The sequence below is a fragment of the Macaca nemestrina genome, chromosome 2, assembly GCF_043159975.1.
Source record: "Macaca nemestrina isolate mMacNem1 chromosome 2, mMacNem.hap1, whole genome shotgun sequence".
Lineage (NCBI taxonomy): Eukaryota > Metazoa > Chordata > Mammalia > Primates > Cercopithecidae > Macaca > Macaca nemestrina.
Window position 1 is genome coordinate 96,657,365 of NC_092126.1, and position 21,640 is coordinate 96,679,004.

The 21,640-nt window shown below is 43.7% G+C and overlaps 1 protein-coding gene across 11 annotated transcripts in view; it reads left to right on the top strand.

Moving 5' to 3' along the window:
- Positions 1-8,400: 8,400 nt before the first annotated feature.
- LOC105480599 (kelch-like protein 24) overlaps positions 8,401-21,640 on the top strand; it is a 176,217-nt gene continuing 162,977 nt past the window's right edge. For 5 of the 11 annotated variants that reach the window (XM_071091341.1, XM_071091348.1, XM_071091349.1 and 2 more), the window contains exon 1: positions 13,824-16,396. The gene's annotated coding sequence lies outside the window, so the exon portion shown is untranslated. Of the gene's footprint in view, positions 8,625-9,051; positions 9,143-13,823; positions 16,397-21,640 lie in introns of those variants that run through there. The other 6 variants (XM_071091343.1, XM_071091344.1, XM_071091342.1 and 3 more) reach the window with 6 other exon arrangements.

Consider the following 21,640-nt stretch of genomic DNA (forward strand, 5'->3'; position numbering starts at 1 on the left):
AGGATTACAGGTGTGAGCCACTGCACCCAGGCCCAAAGGTAAATTCTTGACTCTCCATAAAGATATACTGTGGAGCTGACCTTGCTAGGAGCCGGTTCTTTGCCAAAGTGTACTCAGCATTCCTTAAAGGTTCTGTCCTTAATTTCTTCTTAATTTATTGGGAAAGTATCTTTTCTTCCATTAAAATGGCAAATTTTATGCATCAAGACATTATATTAGAGCTAAAATTCCTAAACTGTATTAACGCAAGACACTCCTATAGAGTTACTAGGAAAAAAAAATTTTTACTCTGGGTTTGTTTTTACTTCACGTGACTTCGCAAAGTATTATCATATTATAACACCATATTATAATAATAGATTATGGTAATACTTTGCTAACTCACATCAAATAAAAACAAACCCAGGGTAAAATTTTTATGTGAACTATAAAGCAGAAATCTTTTTGTTTGTTTTATTTTCCATTAATACGGCAATTTTCACAAGTCTTGCATTATAAAATATCAGCTCTGGCATTTGAATTAATAAATAAAAAGCAAGGTGCCCTCCAACTTCTTACTAGTCTTCGGGACAAAGATCACTCAGAGTTCATCCTGAAAAGCATCTAAATTTAGAGATTTGCTGCCGGAGCAAAACTTTCATGTACCAGCAATAGAACCAGGCAGGCCTTCCAAAGTATGTCAGGCATGTGCTTGCGATGCTGTCACAAGCGGGGTCAAGAGGCTCTGTCCCTGTGTGCTGGTGACCTGGGAGCCCTCCTTGTTTTCTAGGCCAGTCTCAGAGCACTCCGGGGTTGGAAGCAAAAGAGGTTGTGCAATAATGAATACAGGTGCTTATTTTGATCATGAATCAGGCAAAAAAAAATATTTAATATTTAAAAAAATATTTGAATACTACATATATGCACATAGTTTTTGGGTTTTTGTGTTGTTGTTGTTTTTTTAATGTCAAAAGGTTACTGAAAGAAATGTAGGTTTCCTCAATCCATGACTCCTCATTCCTTGGTCAGCAACCCAGAGGCAATCAAGTTTAAGCTCAGTTATTTGGCCTTTGCATGTAGATATTTTAAGAACAGAGGCTATTGCTTCTCTCCACCTGGTTGACAATCTCTCTTTAGAGGATAGGATCCTGGATGGGTGTTCGGAAAAGCTGGCTTTGGTTTCTAGGTTTTAAAATCATTTCATTTCACCAGGGTTGTTTCGCCAGGGTTGTTTTTCAAATGTATGTAATAGAGGTTATATATTCTTTTACTTTTCATTTCTTTCCTTCTTTACCTCTCCTGTTCTTAAAGCAAAGGACAAATCACAGAGGACATAGAATTGGTGGAGGAGAAGGTAACAACAACAACTTTGGTTGTTATTGAGCATTTGTTATATCCCAGGCATGAGATATATATTTTTTTCTCATTTGATCCTCATAACAATTCTATAAAGTGTTTTTATCCCATTTTACAGATGAGAAAACTGAGGCTGAGAGAGATTGAGTAATTTACTCGGGGATATATAGCTACCAGAAGTAAAGCTAAATTTTGGGCCTAGACTCTTCAACTTTAAAGTTAAACTAGGAACACTGAGATTTTAAGTCTTTAGAGGGAGACAGAGGATATGAGTGTCAAATTGCTGAGTTTATATAAGAGAGTGAAAATGGCACCACATAGACTAGGGTAGTCCCTGGACTAGCCATGTGTAGAAACTGCTCTCAGATCTGCACTGGAGCTTTTGGGTGGTTGCATTGTTCTGAATGGGTGCTTCACAGGGAGGCTCCGATGAGCACAACCTTAGGTGAGATTACTAAATTGATCATTCTTGGGCTGGAGATTGTTGTTTCAGCCTTAACAGATGATTTCTTAAGAAACTGGATGGGGTCTTTCAAGAACAGAATAGGAGGTCAGCTGCAGACACCCTTGGATAGGTCCAACCCCTTCCCTTCATACCTACTACAGGGTTCCTGGGAGGGTTCCCCAGGCATTCAAGACCACAGGTGGACAAGACACACTCTCAGAAACTGCAAGCAGTTGGAGGGAGAGCACGGCCAGGCGCAGCAGAGAAAAATCAAGTTAAAGTTAGTGCATGCCTCCTAAGTGTCATGCAGGCAGGGAACCTTGGAGGCAAGAAACCAGGGATAAAGTCAAAGCCTGCTGGGATTCCAGCAGCAGGAATTCTGTTTGGTTTTGTTGTTGTTGTTTTTGTTTTTTTGAGATGGAGTCTCGGCTCTGTCGCCCAGGCTGGAGTGCAGTGGCATGATCTCGGCTCATTGCAAGCTCCGCCTCCTGGGTTCACGCCATTCTCCCCCCTTAACCTCCTGAGTACCTGGGACTACAGGCGCCTGCCACCACACCTGGCTAATTTTTTGTATTTTTAGTAGAGACGGGGTTTCACCGTGTTAGCCAGGATGGTCTCGATCTCCTGACCTCATGATCCACCTGCCTCTGCCTCCCAAAGTGCTGGGATTACAGGAGTCAGTCACCGCACCCGGCCAGGAATTCTATATGGAGATGAAATCAGATGTCTGTGGGTCAGAATAAAGAGTGTAGCTAGGCCTGGCATCACAGTGGAGGAGGCATGCAGGTGTGCCTCACCCCTCTGAAGTCAGAACCTGGGGCTCATGGTGATGGCCACCACCTTATCTGCATCTACGTAGGTTTGGTCACACACAAAATCCTGAGGCCACTGAGGACCAGTCGCCTGGCACCTCATCAACTTCAACCGGTGAAGGCCAGTTTTAGGGACAAACCAAGGATTGCCACTTCCCTCCCCTCCCCATGAGATGGAAAGGCCCACTTCTTCCTTCAGTTGTGAGGAAGGACACCCTGTGGCAGATGGCACCCTTGAGGGAAAAAGCTCAGTGAAGGAGTCGGGAGAGCTCGCCTGCCAGGTGGCAGATTTCCTTGTTGCCCAGATTTCAACACAGAAAAATTTCCAGCTATGTCTTTCCTTCTTGAAATTTATGCTGGTATCTTTGATCACAAGCTTTGCCTGGCCTAATGGGGCCATAAGTGGCTGGGCTGGAGTGGGAGTGGGGTTCCAGAAGGGCAATTCAAATTTTTGCTGGTATCTACATGGCTAGGAAGGGTCAGACCTCTTCATCCAATAGGGCTTCAGAAATGTGTCACCTGACCTCACCAGAGAAGAAAGGAGGGAGGGGTGGCCCTCAAGATTGAAGAGGCTCTGGTGCCTGAGCAGCTAGCCTATTGTGTTTGCTTTCCCCTTCACTCAACACTCTGGAGAGGGGAGTATTTTTGTAGCAGGCTTGCTGGGATGTTAAATATGTTCGAAGGAAAATGGGGTGGGGGTGGGGTGGGCAGGGATAATTGTATTTATGATGTTCTCTGGAGCTGTCTTGTTTGCAAGGTGATGAGTGTGAAAATACATATTACAGAAATAGAGATGGGAGGAGGGAGTGTGTTTGGGAAGAAGGTGGCAGAGATCACTGAAAGGGAGGAAACCCAAGCGTGAGGTTGGAGAGAGGCCCAGACAGAGGGTATCAGTGGGAAAAGAGGAGTGCTGAGGTGAGGGAGCAGAGGTGGAGATTGCTACGGAGTTTTGTAGCATGAGATGCCATGTAATTCTCTCTTCATGAAGCCTTCAGTAAAATCTCCATTCACCAATGCTTTTCAACTGGGATTTGTTATGAGAGAGGAGCTCCAAGTGCTGACCTTGTAGCTCGTCAAAGGACCCTGAGTGAAAACAGTGCAGGTGTCACTTTCTAAAGGACTGGAAGGTGTGCACTGCTTCGCAGCAGGTGGGGGAGAGAGGAGTGAATCAAGAAGACCCCACGAAAGAGATGGCACCTGAGATGGGCCTTAAAGGATGATCAATGTTTCTACTATAATTGGGGACAGGGGAGACCCCAAGTGCTGGAGGCCAAGAGGGGAGGCAGGGAGGTCTGAAAGTACTGGGGATGTCTAGGAAGTGGTTCAGACCACTGCAAGGGGAAGAGGCTGCAGGGGGAAAAATGAGTGGCTGGTGGAACTATGGATGCTTGGCCATTTTCAAATCTTAAGGGCTGTCATGGATGCTATGGAGAGCAAAACAAGGACTACTCTGAGGGGTTTGCAAGAAGACACAATATGGAATGATATACTCTATTCCTGAAAGGAGAGGAAATAAGTCTGAAGACTTTCTGGTTCCCCTGACTCCAACTGTCTACCTCTAGGCAGACTTGGGTTGTAAACACTGCACAAAATAAATCACATTATGGCTTTATCTCACTCGACTTCAGCAGATTCCCTCTGGACTTGACAGCTCTGCTTCTGTTCCAGCCCCCACTGAGGAAAAGGTTGCTACCCAACCACACTGAATTCTGGGATAGGCATAACCCCAGGGTCCTCCACCAATGCCAAGACCACCCATATTCTGGCTGCCTGAGGAGCCCCCACCTGCTGAATAGGCCTCTGCCTGTGTGCCAGGGCTTCCGGTCTCCAAGACTGCCTGCCTGTAGGTCCTCTTCCTCCCTCTCTCAGAGTTGTGTTTGATGACTCTGCACTGTCTGAGGACCTCATCGTGTAGGTGAGCCCCAAAGGGTCTACTGGCACTTTCTCTCTCTCTTAGTTCCCTTTAAGAAGTAGAGATCAGGGCCAGGCACGGTGGCTCACGCCTGTAATCCCAGCACTTTGGGAGGCTGAGGTGGGCAGATCACGAGGTCAGGAGTTCAAGACCAGCCTGACCAGCATGGTGAAACCCCATCTCTACTAAAAATACAAAAAATTAGCCAGGCATGGTGGTGTGTACACCTATAATCCCAGCTACTCGGGAGGCTGAGGCAGGAGAATTGCTTGAACCTGGGAGGTGGAAGTTGCAGTAAGCTGAGATTGTGCCACTGCACTCCGGCCTGGGTGACAAGAGTAAAACTCCGTCTCAAAAAAAATTCAAAAAACAAGAAGTAGAGATCATTCCATCAGTTAACAGATACATACTGAACACCTACTAGGTGCACTGGGATACAAAATTAGTTAAGATGATCCCTGAGCTCAGAGGGTACTCAGTTGGGAAAGGCACATAAATAAAGCTGGACAGGCTGGGCAAGGTGGTTCACACCTATAATCCCAACACTTTGGAAGGCTGAGGCAGGAGGTTCACTCCAAGCCAGGAGTATGAGACCAGCCTGGGCAACATAGCAAGACCCCCATCTTTTAAAAAAACTTTTTAAAATTAGCTAAGCAAGGTGGCATGCACCTGTAGTTCTAGCTATTCAGGAAGCTGGGAGAGGAGGATCACTTGAGCCCAGGGGTTCAAGGTTTCAGTGAGCCAAGATCATAGCACTGCACTCCAGCCTGGGCAACAGAGCAAGAACCTGTCTCTAAAAAATAATAAAATAAAATACTATAAACCTGGACAATTAGTGTGATAACTGCTGGGAAAGAGATAAGGACAGGCTACTGTGGGAAGATAGAAGGAAGATACTTAGCCTAGGGGAAAATGGGGGGAAATGAGAGTTCCCAAGAGAGCAACTCCCAAGCTGCCTCCTAGAAGGAGGAGCAGGAACTAGCCTAGTGAATGGGGTGAAGGGAAGGAGGGGGCATAAGATGCAAAGGGAGCAGGCTATGGCTGGGAATGGTCTGGAGATGGAGAGAGCAACAGTTCTCTGGGCAACTGTAGGTAGTCCACTGAGGCTGTGCTCCAGCTGCAGAGGTAGGCCCTAGGGTGCATCAAGAAGGACCTTGTATGTATTGTCAGAGAGTTGGGAGTTTATGAAGGTAGAGATGACCCACTAGGTGCTTCATGACCCGTATCTCACCTCAAGGCCCTGGCCCAGCTTAACGCCATGTGCTTCTGCGCATCCCCAGACGTTCCTGCTCCCTGAGTCCCTTTAAAGTAAAAGTCACAAAGGTACCCCTCAACCTGGCTTGAGCCAAAGCACATCCTTATTCTGTCGCTTACATCACCAGATTTTCCCACTGTAAATGTGTAAAGAATCCTGAGGTGTTAAGTCAAGATCTTCCTACGACCCCCAAATTCCTACGCAGGAGGACGATAAACTTCTGGCCTATACCATAATGAAGAAATACATGCATAAAAATAATCAGGTGGAGAACAAGGTAAAGTGTGACAACATCAACAACATGCAGGTCAGCTGTGACTATTCAAAACTGGAAGGATCAAGTTCCAAAGTCCAGGCCAGGTGCAGCGGCTCATACATGTAATCCCAGCTCTTTGGGACACGAAGGCTGGCGGATCACTTGAGGTCAGGAGTTCAAGACCAGCCTGACCAATATGGTGAAACTCCGTCTCTACTAAAAATACAAACATTAGCTGGGTGTGGTGGCGGGCACCTGTAGTCCCAGGTACTCGGGAGGCTGAGACAGGAGAACTGCTTGAACCCAGGAGGTGGAGGTTGCAGTGAGCCGAGATCACGCCACTGCACTCCAGCCTGGGCAACAGAGCGAGACTCCGTCTCAAAAATAAAAATAAATTAAAAATAAATAAATAAGTAAAGAAAAAGTTCCAAAGTCCGGAAATTTTCTTAAACCACAAGGAATAACAAAACTGAAGAAGGCTAATCCGTGAGCCTGGGGAGGTCATAAGGAGCTGCTAAGAGAAAACCACGTGAACCTATTCAACAGTTACCTCCTGAGGAGTGGGAATTATTAAGCACACATCAACAAATATAAAAATCAGTATAAGAACAGCATTGTACTTCTTGACAGCAATACCGGAATCTAGGTGTTAATAAAGCCGTATCTTCGAAATCCTAAATAAACATAATTTATAATGTAGATTGTATGATTAGGCAACATCATCATTCAAAGGTAAAATAGAGTGATGATATTTTTAGACATGAAAAGTACAAAAAGATTTACTTCTCATGGACCTTTTCTTAGGAAGCTATTTAAGAGGAATCTGCTCTACCAAAATATGAGGAAACGCTCGAAATCACAGAAGAAAATGCTAGGATGCTGGAGAAAGGAAGACCCAAGAGAAAGAAGCAAGCTTCCCAAACACTCATTGGAACTGTGGACCAATGACTCTAAGAAAAAAGTACAGATACACACACACACACACACACACACACACACACACACGATGGATTATCTTATGGGTTTGATTATATGGAGTTGTATTGAAAGGATTTTATCGTTTTAGAGAAACTGAGAGGACATTGTGATAGATCCATAATAAAATAAGCAAAGAAAGAGGCCAATTATTAAAACTCCAAGGAAAACCAAAAGCCATACAAGACGGGAAATTGTATATGATTTGTCTCAACAACGAATAATAAATACATGGTCTCATTAGCATAAACAGTAATGATTTAACCAGATTATGAGAAGGATAGCTTCCTTAATAGGAAATAGTCATACATTATTTGGAAATATATAACTACCAGAAGAAATAGCTCAAATAATTGAATAAGAGATGGAAAAGAGGCCTAAAAAGTATGTTTAAACGGCCTGTATATAGGCCTTCCATATTATTTCCACCTCTGGTCATCTGGTCATCAGAACACAACCCCTAATTTAATAGAGGCATGACTGTATTCTTGACATGTAGAAGATAGAGATTTTTTAATTTGGTATCAGAAACCAAAAGCTAGTTAAATGGTTGCAAAATCAGGAGGCATATTCATCCTTTAAAAGAATACTTGCAGGCAGGGCGCCGTGGCTCATGCCTGTAATCCTAGCACTGTGGGAGGCCAAGGACAGAGGATCACTTGAGGCCAGGAGTTCGAGACCAGCCTGGCCAACACAGTCTCTACTAAAAATACAAAACATTACCTGGGCGTGTTGGCGGGCGCCTGTAGCCTCAGCTACTCTAAGGAAGGAGAATGGCGTGAACCCGGCAGACGTTGCAGTGAGCCGAGATCGCGCCATTCTGTCTCAAAACAAAACAAAAAGCTTACAGACACAAAACGACAAAATAATGCCCTTTAGGGACTCCATCTACCTTGGAAAACAGGGATTTGTGACAGCTTTGGTCGACGTGCATGTGCGTTTAAAATAAAAAGGTAACCTAGGATTTGATACCAGTGACAGTAACAGCTTTATCAAAAAAAGAGGTGGTTTTCCTTGCTCCTTCTAGGGACTAGGGTTTTAGTCTCGTCCACCCTTCAGGCCTGAGGATTTCCGATTGTCTATCAAAGGGTCAAACAAAAAGCTCTCTAAGCTTCTACCCAAGCTTTAAAGTCGAAGGGCTGATCGCGGGCTTTTTCCTTGGGACGTGGCAGGGGCCTTTGAGGGAAAGAAACAAACGACTCCGGCTTTTCACTCGGCTCCTTACACAAAAGGCATTTTTTTTAACTATCTCTACTTAAAACAAAGTGTTTTTGAGTCAGCAGCCCTTGGAGTGGGTCTAGTCCTCCTGGCGCCCGACACCCACCCCATGGCTGGAGCCCCGGGTGGCCCCGGAGGCCACCGGGAAGCGAGAACTACATCTCCCGGGGTCCCCCGGGGCGGAGGACGCCCACCCGGATTGGCCAGGGGTCGGTGACGCTCAGTGTTTTGGCCCGGAGGGTCACATGTTTCCTTTGTTGTGAGCTGCGGCAGAGACTGGTGGCTGGAGAAGACGCCGGCGCTGGAGAGTGCGCTGCGCCGCCTGCGGCTGAGGAACCGCGGGGTTCGCCGCTGCTGGCTGCTTCCAGCCTTCGCCGAGAGGTACCGGGGGTGACAGCTCCGGGACCGGCCGAAAGGCGAGGAACCGGCCAGAGTCTGAGTCCTCAGGGGCGGAGGGGCGGCGGCGGTCCTGACCACCGGGGTGTCTGCGGGAGGGCAGCCAGCGGCGGCTGGCCTCTCGGAGCCAGATTGGCGGTCTGCGGAGAGGCTGCAGCTGGTCTGCAGGGCCCCTTTCTGAGGCGAGGGGCCTCCAGGTCTCCCTGGGGGTTCTTCCTCCCCGAGCGGTAGCTACAGCCCTGAGGGAGGGCGCCCGCGCCTCCTGGCACTACGGCCCGGAACCGTGGCGCGGCTGGCGCGGCCTGGCAAGGGCGAGGTGGGAGGGGGTGGCCGCCGGGACTGGGGGTAGCCGCAGGTGCGGTCGCCTAGTCGCCGCGGGGCCGGGCGCCGCCGGGGGTGCTGCTTGTTGCCGATGGACTGCGAACGGGGCGCTGCTTTTTATTTCAGGAAGCGCGGGGGAGTGGGACCGCCTCAAATCCAGCCTTCCCGTTTGGTGGGACGACCGTCGGTTCTGTCCGGGAGGAATGACGGGGTCAAGGTGGGGTTCCCGGGGCAGCGGGCCAGCGAAGCCCCATTAAAGCGATTGCGAAATGCGCTCGGCACTGTCACCTGACCGTTACCCCCGCCCCCGTCCCCTGCGAGCCTTTGTTTACCACGATCGCGACACCGGGCTCGCTGCGGCCGTCCCGGGGGAGCCAGGGCGGGCGGGGGAGCGGGCGTTCAGCCGCCGCAGTCCCCGCCTAACCTCCCCACCTTCTTACCACTCCAGGACTTGGTTTCTTAATTTAGTTCCTAATGGACCCGCCCCCAAGTTCTGGACACCCCGGGTGAAGACTGTTAACGCGGCGGGGATTGGGCGCCTGCGGCGGCTTGTGGGCGGTACCCGAGGGCGAGTTCGAGTTTTTATTGGCGAGTTTTTATTGTCACTAGGTGGTCCTGTCCGGGGCCATTCTTCCCGCCCCCTTGAAGGTGATCTGTAGGACGCGCGGGAGCGCGCGCTCTCGCTGCTCTTGCAGCTGCGGCGGGAGTGGAGCCTGGCGGCGCGGATGCGGGCGGCGCGCGCTCCCGCCCCTGCGGCGGGTGACTGGGAGCCTCCGTGGCTGCCGCGGCTGCTGCCTGATCCTGCAGGCAGTTCTGGGCACGCAGCGGTCGGCAACCGTGGCCCGCCCTCCGAGGACCGGAAAATTAACACCCTTTAACTAGTGTCGCGTTATCTGCCGGGGTGGTGCTCAGGAAGTCCTGCGAATTCGTTGTTGCCAGTTCTGTAAACGTGTTTAGATAGCTAAATATAGATCACAGTGCCACATCTTAGGGGGCCCCGCGGTCGCCCCTGAGGCAGTGGCTGTTCACAATTGATTTTAGTGGATTTTAATGATTAATCACTTGCTCTTGTGGGCAGCTTTTCAAAAATCACGTCTTTGCATTTGCAGCTACAGACTGGGTCCACCAGCTAAGAGGTTGGTTTTTATTAGGGTTGTAAAATAGATTTAAAATCTGCTTGTTGTTGGCTGAGATTTAAAAGCGGATTTCTTCTATTTAAAAAAGATAGTTTAAAGATGCTCCCCTAAAAGGTAAAGATTCTTCCATACTTGTCTTGGATGAGTTGTTTTCCTTGTTTGAGGGATTCTAGGTCACATACTTCTGTGTTTTAATTCCCGTGGTAATTCAAAATGTTTGAGAAGTGGGTTGCAACTGTGTCATTTTAAAATTATAAATTAAGGTGACGGTAATAAAATCTTTAAGACCAATCATTTTTAGCCATAGTGGGTTGAAAATGGTTTTTGTATTCTCTTGAGTTAATAGGGTATTTGCGTTTTCTCAGATTTTCTTCTGCAGATGTAGGAATTCACTCAAGACTTAATACACTTGTTTTGTTTTTGAGACAAGGTCTCATTCTGTCACCCAGGCTGGAGTGGAGTGGTCTCACCGTCACTCAGGCCATCTCAGCTCACCGCAATCTCCGCTTCCCAGGTTCAAGCGAGTCTCCTGCCTCAGTTTCCCGAGTAGCTGGGATTACAGGCGCCCGCCACCACACCCGGCTAGTTTTTGTATGTTTAGTAGGGACGGAGTTTCACCATGTTGTCCAGGCTAGTCTTGAACTCCTGACCTCAGGTGATCTGCCCGCCTCAGCCTCCCAAAGTGCTGGGATTGCAGGCGTGACCCACCGTGCCTGGCAGGGACTTAATACATTTTTGTAGAAGGAAGTTTGAGCTCCCCTGGATGAAGCAGGAATTGAATATGAACAGTTCCCATTGGTTATGCATTCTTTAAAATTCCAGAGGAGATGGTTACACCGGAATGAGCAGCTCCTGTGATCAGAACTGCCTCATCACTTGTGCATTGAGAGTATTTAATGTATCTAAATAAGTACAAAATGCAATCATCTAAACTTTTGAAGAAGTAAAACCATCACTCAGTAAAGGCTTGCTTATTCAAACAAAGCCAGCAACTTAAGTCTCTAAACAGGAAGAAGAAATAATATTCTGAGTTAGGGCTGACTACCAGCTTTAACCTAAACTTTCCTGGCTTTCGTCCAGGTTGTTGAACCTTAATGCTTTTTCAGTAACCTTTTTTTAACTTCCTTGTTTTTCTCCCATTTCATTAAAACCCAGAGGTCAAGCCTGTGAAAAATAAATACTATTTATCAAATAAGTGACCACAGTTGTTTTTGTCTAAACTTTTGTCATACCTAGAAATTTGGGACACTTTTTTCAATAAATATTTGGGTACGGACTGTATAATGGAAAAATGTCAGTAAATATCTTCACAAGTGTACATATGAAAAATGCATTTTTGTATAATTTACTTCTGGTGTGACTGAAACAACTAGAGAGTATATAGCCACTTGACAACTGTTGACGTTTAAAAATTGCTATTGTTTCTCCTATTAAAAACACATTAAGTGCTTGCTTGTCATCCCAGCTACTCCAGAGGCTGAGGCAGGAGAATCTCTTAAGCCCTGGAGTTTGCGAACAGAATGGGCAACATAGTGAGACCCTGTCTCAAAAAATAAACAATACAATAATTAAGCAAACTTTTTTAAATTGAAGAGTTTGGCACTCTGCCTATATTCATCATCCCAGAGTTAAAATTTTTCAACATTTGACACATCTTAAAGACTACTAAACTGATGTTTTAAAAGTGGGCTTTGGCTGGGTTCAGTGGCTCACGCCTGTAATCTCAGCACTTTGAGAGGCTGAGGCAGGCGGATAACCTGAGGTTAGGAGTTCAAGATCAGCCTGGCCAACGTGATGAAACCCCGTCTCTACTAAAAATACAAAAATTAGCTGGGTGTGGCAGCGGGTGCCTGTAATCCCAGCTACTTGGGAGGCTGAGGCAGGAGAATCCTTTGAACCCTGGAGGCAGAGGTTGCAGTGAGCTGAGATTGTGCCATTGCACTCCAGCCTGGGCAACAGGAGCAAAACTCTATCTCAAAAAAAAAAAAAAAAAAAAAAAGGTGGGCTTTACTCTTAACTGAGGTTTCCAAATGCTACCACTGTAAATAATTAGTGTCACCACGAAGGTAAATATAAACTACTGACTATGTGCTTTTATTCATAGAGAAGTCATGTAAAATATTAGATCTCAAATTTGTGACCGGGCACGGTGGCTCATGCCTGTAATCCCAGCACTTTAGGAGGCTGAGGCGGGCAGATCACGAGGTTAGGAGATGGAGACTGTCCTGGTTAACACGGAGAAACCCTGTCTCTACTAAAAATACAAAAAATTAGCCGGGTGTGGTGGCGGGCGCCTGTAGTCCCAGCTACTCGGGAGGCTGAGGCAGGAGAATGGTGTGAACCCGGGAGGCGGAGCTTGCAGTGAGCCGAGATTGCGCCACTGCACTCCAGCTTGGCAACAGAGCGAGACTCTGTCTCAAAAAAAAAAAAATCTCAAATTTGTTCAGGTGGCAGAGCTCCTTGCTGGCATCCTTGCAGATTTAATTTTAATTAAAAAACCAAAACCAGGCCAGGCGTGGTGACTCATGCTTGTAATCCCAGCACTTTCGGAGACTGGGGCAGGTGGATCACGAGGTCAGGAGTTCAAGACCAGCCTGGCCAACGTAGTGAAACCCCATCTCTACTAAAAAAAAAAAAAAAAAAAAACAAAGAAAAAAAGAGAAAACACAGAAAATATTATCCTGGTGTGGTAGCACGCTCCTGTAATCCCAGCTACTCGGGAGGCTGAGGCAGGAGAATCACTTGAACCCGGGAGGTGGGGGTTGCAGTGAGCCAAGATTATGCCACTGCACTCCAGCCTGGGTGACAGAGTGAGACTCCATCTCAAAAATAAATAAAAAACCAAAACCATTTTGCTATCAGAAAACATAACCATATCATATATCTATAAGTATTTTGATTATAGAATAAAACAATGCATTAAATACTTAAAAGAAACGTTAGCAAGATAAAACCAAACAACATTAAATTTACACATCAAGTCTAGTCAGAAGCATGAGTAGGCTCAATGCGGCACCTTGGTATACCAGGTGTGATGTCTGATGGTTAGCAAATTTTTTTCTTCCTTTAGGGTTGGAGAATATCAGTAGCCAGAAGTTTTAAGTTGAGGGAGAGAAACACTGGAGAAATTCGGGGTTTTTTTTCCTGTGATTTAAGAGACAGTAGTAGTCTTTTTTAGTTAAAGAACCATATTGCTTAGTCTGACACGTTGTTTAAGCTTTCCTAAATTTGTCATCAACAGCTATCTCTTTTGTTTCTCATCAAGCAAAGTCATACAGTGTATTGCGCATTTGAGGTTCTAATAAACATGGGATAATCCCTAGTTGCTATCATTCTATCCAAAGAAACTCAAGGTTTTAGTTGGTTTCTTACCAACTAGTTACCTTTTCTTTTCTTTTTTTTTTTTTTTTTTTTTTTGAGACAGAGTCTCTGTTGCTCAGGCTGGAGTGCAGTGGCGCCATCTCGGCTCACTGCAAGCTCCGCCTCCCGGGTTCAAGCGTTTCTCGTGCCTCAGCCTCCCGAGTAGCTGGGATTACAGGTGCCCGCCACCAAGCCCGGCTAATTTTTTCGTATTTTTAGTAGAGACGGGGTTTCACTATGTTGGCCAGGCTGGTCTCGAACCCTTGACCTCGTGATCTGCCTGCGTCAGCCTCTCAAAGTGCTAGGACTGCAGGCATGAGCCACCTCGCCCAGCCGGTTTCTGTTATCTCATGGTGGGTAAATATGGGCTTGGTGGTTCCATTAAGAAACTGGAAATGTTGAAAATAGCTTGAAGGCTGGGCTTTAAACATTACATTTGTAAAACATGGTTCAGGAACCACTGCTGCAGAGTAATTCTTTAAACTGAAATTTTGATAGTGCAAAATAATTTTTTTAAAAATTATGATATTAAAAAATCAAATAAGCTTTTGAGACTATAGGGTGAAAATATCTGAAATGTATAAAAATTTGCTTGGTTTTGTGTAGTACCTTACTATATATAATTTTCTGGTTATTTTTAAAATAAAAGATGTACTGGTTGGGCACGGTGGCTCACGCCTGTAATCCCAGCACTTTGGGAGGTCGAGGCAGGTGGATCACGAGGTCAAAAGATTGAGGCCATCCTGGCCAACATGGTGAAACCGTATCTCTACTAAAAACACGTGGTGGCGCGCACCAGTAGTCCCAGCTAGGCGGGAGGCTGAGGCGGGAGAATCACTTGAACCCAGGAGGCAAAGGTTGCAGTGAGCCAAGATTGCGCCACTGCACTCCAGCCTGGCAACAGAGTGAGACCGTCTCAAAAAACAACAAAAAAAAGATTTACTATATTGCAATTATTTTCTGGCTTTCCTTCTTTTGAGTTACTATATATCTTTCAAGATAAACCTCTTGGTTAAACTTTCTTGTCATCTCCTGTGATGTTCTTTCAAGGTTAACTTTGAGAAAATGGAGTAGTGTAGAACATAGCATGCAGCAGTTCACTACTACAAGTTTTAGGGGCTACGCTAGTCAGGATGTTGTTGGTTCCTTCATTTTCTGGTATTAGTTTTTAGAAGCCCCTCATTAATCCATACTATCTTTAAGGCTGTTAGTAACCTCTTTGTATAGAATTTCTGCGTGCTAAAGGAAACATAAGCTTGTTTTGAGTACAAACTCACGCTGTAGATTGATTCTGATATTACACATTTCCTTCAGACTTTGTACCCTCTCTCTTCCATCCCTTACCCTTACCGATTAGGTTGGTATTACCTAAAAATCCATAGAAAATGCCCAGGTGAATTGCCTTATGCTTTCTACCCCATAAGGTATAATTCTAGACCAGATTGGTTATAAAAGGCTGTATTCCAATCTGCACCTGCTAAGAATTTGGATCTATTTTAGTACCAGTCTTGGAGTTCTTGTTTGGCTCTACTCTTAGCCAACCCCACAGAGTCCAAAATTGGATCTGAATCCAGTATTTGCCACGCAGTGACAGACATAGACTAGGTTCTTTATAAATGTTTCCTGAATTGACCTGAATCCCTACATTGATTCAGGATCTTATTGTCCATTGGGAAGGAAGATTTACTTAGCTGGGAGTAACAATTCCCAAATTTGCCCTAGTTGCAATATTTTTTTACCAAGGGTACATACAAGTCAGGCTCACTTCTGAAAGTAAGGAAACACAGGATAGCATTCACTTCATGATCATAACACAGTCTGGTATACATATGTGTTTATGTGTACACGTTTTTAAAAAAAGATCATTTATATTTGGTTTTGGAATGAACTTTTGAATTTGTCTAAACTTATTAAGAATTTACAAGTTCTATTTAAAGATATCTGGGCCAGAAACCAGAACCACTTGTGTTTAAATACTATTGCTATTCTGTACACAGCTGAAGGTTCTGGTATTTTCTCTTAAGCATTCCTCTTATCCCTTTCCACCAAATAAATAAATAAATAAAAGGAATTGTGCTGAATTAGTTGGTTTCTATGGGATATGGGGATTAAGTTTCTATAAGATTCAAGGCAGAGGAAATATACACTTATATATTAAAACATTAAAAAATAAGTATTTGCTAACTCTTAGAATTATTTCATGGCCCCAAACTTGGATGAAACATCAATTTCCAGACACTCTTCAAATATCCAATGCAGAATTATCACAGAGTACATGTTTTTTCAGTGCTACCATTAGCTTGCTATTGACATGAATTTTCTTTTACTCATTTTTCACTCAAATTTTACTGCAGGATAACACTCCAGGATAAAACTGTCAAGTGCCGGGTGCGGTGGCGCATGCCTGTAATCCCAGCACTTTGAGACGACGAGGCAGGTGGATCACCTGAGGTCAGGAGTTCGAGACCAGCCTGACCAACATGGAGAAACCCTATCTCTGCTAAAAATATAAAATTAGCTGGGCATGGTGGCACATGCCTGTAATCCCAGCTACTCGGGAGGTTGAGGCAGGAGAATCGCTTGAACCTGGGAAGTGGAGGTTGTGGTGAGCCAAGATCGTGCCATTGCACTCCAGCCTGGGCAATAAGAGTGAAACTCAGTCTCAAAAAACAAACAAACAAAAAAACTGTCAAGGAAGTTGATAAATAAGAAAACTAGTTATGTAAAATAGCATTAAATTATTAATTTGCTTTAAGGAGATGTTATTCACTAATTATTTTTATACAAAAATGAACTGCAGTCAGAAACTAGAATTTACTAAAAACTTTGTTCAACATATTAGTAAATAATGACAACTGTACATGAACTGACAACTATCAGATTTATATGTTGCTATTCTTCCTTTATTTTAGGTGTGGAAATTAAAACAACACACATATTTTGACTGGGGCTTTGATCAACCAAATGCTAAAAAGGTATATTTATAGTATGTATAAACTATCTAAACGTTGTCATTAGAGAATTTAAACCATTTTCCTTTCTTTAACCAGAGATCACTTAAGCCAATCAGAGTAACAAGGCACGACTCTATGCTTACGATCACAAAAAACGGCAGTGTGACAATCATTTCTGTTACTAAATATTTACCCACTCTTCTGTGCTTTCCTGAGAGCCTCATTCCTTTTTGATCAACTTATATCCATTAACTCATGTAGATACAACTTTCAGTCATTGTGTTTCTTTGGAAAGAAACTTTTCCTACTAATTTTGTTTAGAGATGCCTACTTAGTTATTTACTTTTTCCTGATGGGAATAATTCTGCTGTGATATTTGCAAAAATGCTACAATGGCTCAATCTGTAATCTTATGTTTCGTTTGCTTGATTATACATTATGAGTTCATTTTGATCAATCCTGAACCTGTATTAGACACCGTACTTTGAGATAGAATAACATTTTTCTTTCCTTTTGTTCTGTTTTTTTTGAGATGGAGTCTCGCCGTTTCCAGGCTGGAGTGCGGTGGTGCGATCTCAGCTCACTGCAACCTCTGCCTCCCGGGTTCAAGCGATTCTCCTACCTCAGCCTCCTGAGTAGCTGGGACTACAGGCGCCCACCACCACGCCCAGCTAATCTTTGTATTACTTTATTGTATAAAATGGGAAGGCAAAAACTAGCGAATTACATCTGGAAGCCCAAAAGATACATTCTGAATGAATCTCACACTCCTAAGATGCCCTCATGCAAATCATTTATACATAGGAAGTGTTTACATTTGGTGTCATTATGGAGACCAGTCATGGGAGAGTTCTCAGAAAGTCCAGAGGAAGTCAAGATGCCCGAAAGTCAGGAGGCAGCAGGCTGAAGCTGTTTGCAAAGATCTATGAGATAGTCTCTTTTACATACAGAGCAGTAAACAAATATCTCATTGCTGTTGAAGACTTTGTAATGCAAGGTGATTTTACAGGTGTTCTAATCCAGGATTTTCCATTTTTTATTGGGTAAAAGTAGTGGAGAGGAAGACCTCTTTTGTCAGTGAACAAATCAAGGAGCCAACTATGAAAATAAGGGGCAGAAAATAGCATAAAAAGACAGACCCTTAATTGATACAAATTTTAATCAATTTTATATTAATACTTAACACACTGTTCCCAAACTTATGTAATAAAATTAGAGTAAGATCATTGGATACAGAAAACAAAGTATACTTTTATATGTGTTTTCCTACTTGTCCATTCTAGCCAAAGGGAAATTCTTAGTTCCTACAATGTGCTATTTTGTTTTGTATTATGAACAAATTTTCATTTAAACATTGAGAAAATGAAAATGTATGCAGGAAGAAGCTCACAATTTCCATTGTTGTTAATACCAATAATTGTATCTCTAGTCAAAGTCACAATCGCTTGTGTGAATTTTTTGAACCTGAAATGCAGTAAGAAGTCAAACTAGATAAGCTGGAATGAATAATAGGTTCTTGATTTGGGTACCTGACTTGTAGCTAATTCAACCATAATTTGAGTCTAGATTAATAAGGCATTAAGATTAAAATATGAGTTATATTCCATGTCATCACAGTTTATGTTTATCATAGTTGAAATGTTCCCTTTTTGAATTACTTGTGATATTACATACATTGAACTTTTTGAAGTTTCAACAACAACAAAAAATTGACATTCAGGCACAGTAGTGGTCTCTCTTGATAAGGGGGATACATTTCTGTTTATAAAACAGTTATTGAGATAACTTCAAATTAAAAGCATGTTTGATAGATATGCTACTGCTCATGTGTGAGAGCCTGGAATTTGGAAGTCATTCTATGCATTATAAAAGGAGTTTTAAATGTTAAGCTGTGTGTGTGCACATGCATCCAGACATGTACACAAATATATGGGTAACTATAACGCAAGTTGGATGACCTGTAATGAGGCAAACATGAATACTTTCTGAGTAATCAGAAAAATCTTAAAAGAGATGGTAAGAAATCCCCTTTTTTTAGTAGTGATAATAAATTTTAAAACTAACAAAATATTTTAAACTCATACATTTTTATTCATTTAGGTATTAAAATTAATTAAATAGAGCTTTTATTTGTTCTCAGGCAAGTCTGTTACCTAAAATCTGCAAAACATAATTGGATTGAAGTTAAAAATCTAGCTTGTTTGGACCATAACATACATGTAGAGGAAAATATTTCCTCAAATTTAAGAGAAACTAATTTTACTAACTAAATTTGTGGGATTTACTTTGTTGACATTTACTCCAAAACCAGCCATTAGTAAGCATTGTCTTGTGTTTATCTTTACTTTTATATGTGTTCATTTAAATAGGCCTTCTCCATGAACTTCCATTGCCGTAAATATTATATTACATCACAAAGCTTTGTTATGTATTTAGAAAATGCATGTATGTTTGTACATTTGAAATTTATTTTTTATTTTTATTTTTTTAAAACTTAGAAATGAGGGTGGCCAGGCGTAGTGGCTCACGCCTGTAATCCCAACACTTTGGGAGGCCAAGGCAGGTGGATCACTTGAGGTCAGGAGTTCAAGACCAGCCTGGCCAACATAGTGAAACCCGTCTTTTCCAAAAATACAAAAATCTTCCAAAAATACAAAAATGGGCATGGTGGCATGTGCCTGTAGTCCCATCTAATCAGGAGTCTGAGGCAGGAAAATCGCTTGAACGTGGGAGGTGGAGCTTGCAGTGAGCCAAGATTGTGCCACTGCACTCCCGCCTGGGCGACAGAACAAGACTGCATCTGAAACAAACAAAAAAAAGATATCAACATACTGCCTCTGACTCTCCACCCTAGTGATTTCAAATGAAAATAGTATTTATTTCACTTTAGTCTTATTCCATTTGACTGATAAAATTGCTTGGATTTTTTCTGACTTTACCTGCACAATTGGGGGATAGACAGAGAAACAGAAAAGATCCTGTGTAGCATGCAATCATTTAGGTGTCCTTCAGATGTTGTTATAGCCATGTATTTTTCCCCGAATGGTCAGAATAACCTAGCATATATCTGCCCAGAGAAAATCCTATCACCTAGACTTCAGGAAGTTGAAGTGCTAATTGATAGGAAGAGATGTTTTTTAAATGTAATAGAAGTTTTAGGAGGAACTAGGCTGTCTGTACCGATGGGACATATTGTCTGTGCTACTTTATGTTGTTATTTATCTTGTTTGAATATGTTTTGTTGCAACTCTATTAAAAAAAAAAAAAAAAAAGCCTGGCGTGGTGGCTCATGCCTGTAATCCTAGCACTTTGGTAGGCCAAGGCAGGTGGATCACGAGGTGATATCGAGACCATCCTGCCCAACATGGTAAAACCCCATCTCTAAGAATACAAAAATTAGCTGGGCGTGGTAGTGCATGCCTGTAGACCCAGTTATTAAGGAGGCTAAGGCAGGAGAATCGCTTGAACCTGGGAGGTGGAAGTTGCAGTGAGCTGAGATTTGCACTGGAGTTGCACTCCAGCCTGGGGACAGAGCGAGACTCCGGCTCAAAAAAATTAAAAATAAAAAGGATCACGCCTGTAATCCCAGCACTTTGGGAGGCTGAGGTGGGTGGATCACGAGGTCAGGAGATTGATACCATCCTGGTCAACATGGTGAAACCCCGTCTCTACTAAATATACAAACAATTATCCAGGTGTGCTGGCGCGCACCTGTAGTCCCAGCTACTTGGGAGGCTGAAGCAGGAGAATCGCTTGAGCCTGGGAGGTGGAGGTTGCAGTGAGCCAAGATGGCAGCACTGTACTTCAGCCTGGCAACAGAGCGAGACTCCGTCTCAAAACAAAACAAAACAAAACAGGCTGAGCGCAGTCGCTCATGCCTGTAATCCCAGCACTTTCGGAGCCCAAGGCGGGAGAATTGCTCGAGCTCAGGAGTTCGAGACCAGCCTAGCCAACATGGCAAAACCTGTCCCTACTAAAAAAATACAAAAATTAGCCAGGCATGGTGGCATGTGCCTGTAATCCCAGTTACTCCGGAGGCTGAGGCACGAGAATCGCTTGAACCCGGAAGGCGGAGGTTGCAGTGAGCCGAGGTCATGGCACTGTACTCCAGCCTGGGCAACACGAGGAGACCCTGTCTCAAACAAAAACAAAAAACTCCAATAACAATATCTTACATCTCTGTAAACCCTCGCCTAGTACAGTATCTTGACAATAGTGGGCATATAATAAATATTTGTTGATGATGATGATGGTAAAAGCTGCAATATTAAGTAAATTCAGTGAGATAATTCATGAAAATTCCAAGTATCTAGTGAATATTAGAAGTAGGATATCTGGGGCATTACAGTGAGAAGTGAGGATGGAGATAAATAAGAACATAAAAAAGAAGAGAATACCATATATAAGAGAATGAGTTCTTCTTGATTTTGATATTGCATATTTTATTTCCCTTTGTGTCACTTAAAAAGTGGGGTACAATTTAATATATGACAGGGTACTCAAAATGCAGCCTTAATATTGTTAAATTTCAAGTCTCAAGTTTTATTTGTGGCTTGGGAATGTAGGATGGCATCTCATTTTTTAGATTGTATTATCTGTGACATCCTTTAGCTGCCTTCTTTTTGCTGCCATATTTAGGCCTGAATGTCTGACTTGAAATATTTCAAGAAGTTGGGAACGTTACAAGGGATATATGAAATTCTGAGAGTATGGTAATAGATGAGATACTCTTTGGTCTTAAACCAATTACTAATACACTTTGAATCATGTATCAACTTCTGAAGATGTGGAAAGAGAGTAGAAGAATCTCCTTAAAATTAATATTAAAGAGAATTCGGGCCGGGCGCGGTGGCTCAAGCCTGTAATCCCAGCACTTTGGGAGGCCGAGGCGGGCGGATCATGAGGTCAGGAGATCGAGACCATCCTGGCTAACACGGTGAAACCCCGTCTCTACTAAAAATACAAAAAGAAATTAGCCAGGCGTGGTGGCGGGCGCCTGTAGTCCCAGCTACTCCGGAGGCTGAGGCAGGAGAATGGCGTGAACCCGGGAGGCGGAGCTTGCAGTGAGCCGAGATCGCGCCCACTGCACTCCAGTCTGGGCGACAGAGCAAGACTCCGTCTCAAAAAATAATAATAATAATAATAATAAAAATAAAGAGAATTCGGCTGGGCACCGTGGCTCATGCCTATAATCCCAGCACTTTGAGAGGCCAAGGTGGGCAGATCCCTTGAGGCCAGGAGTTCAAGACCAGCCTGAGCAACATG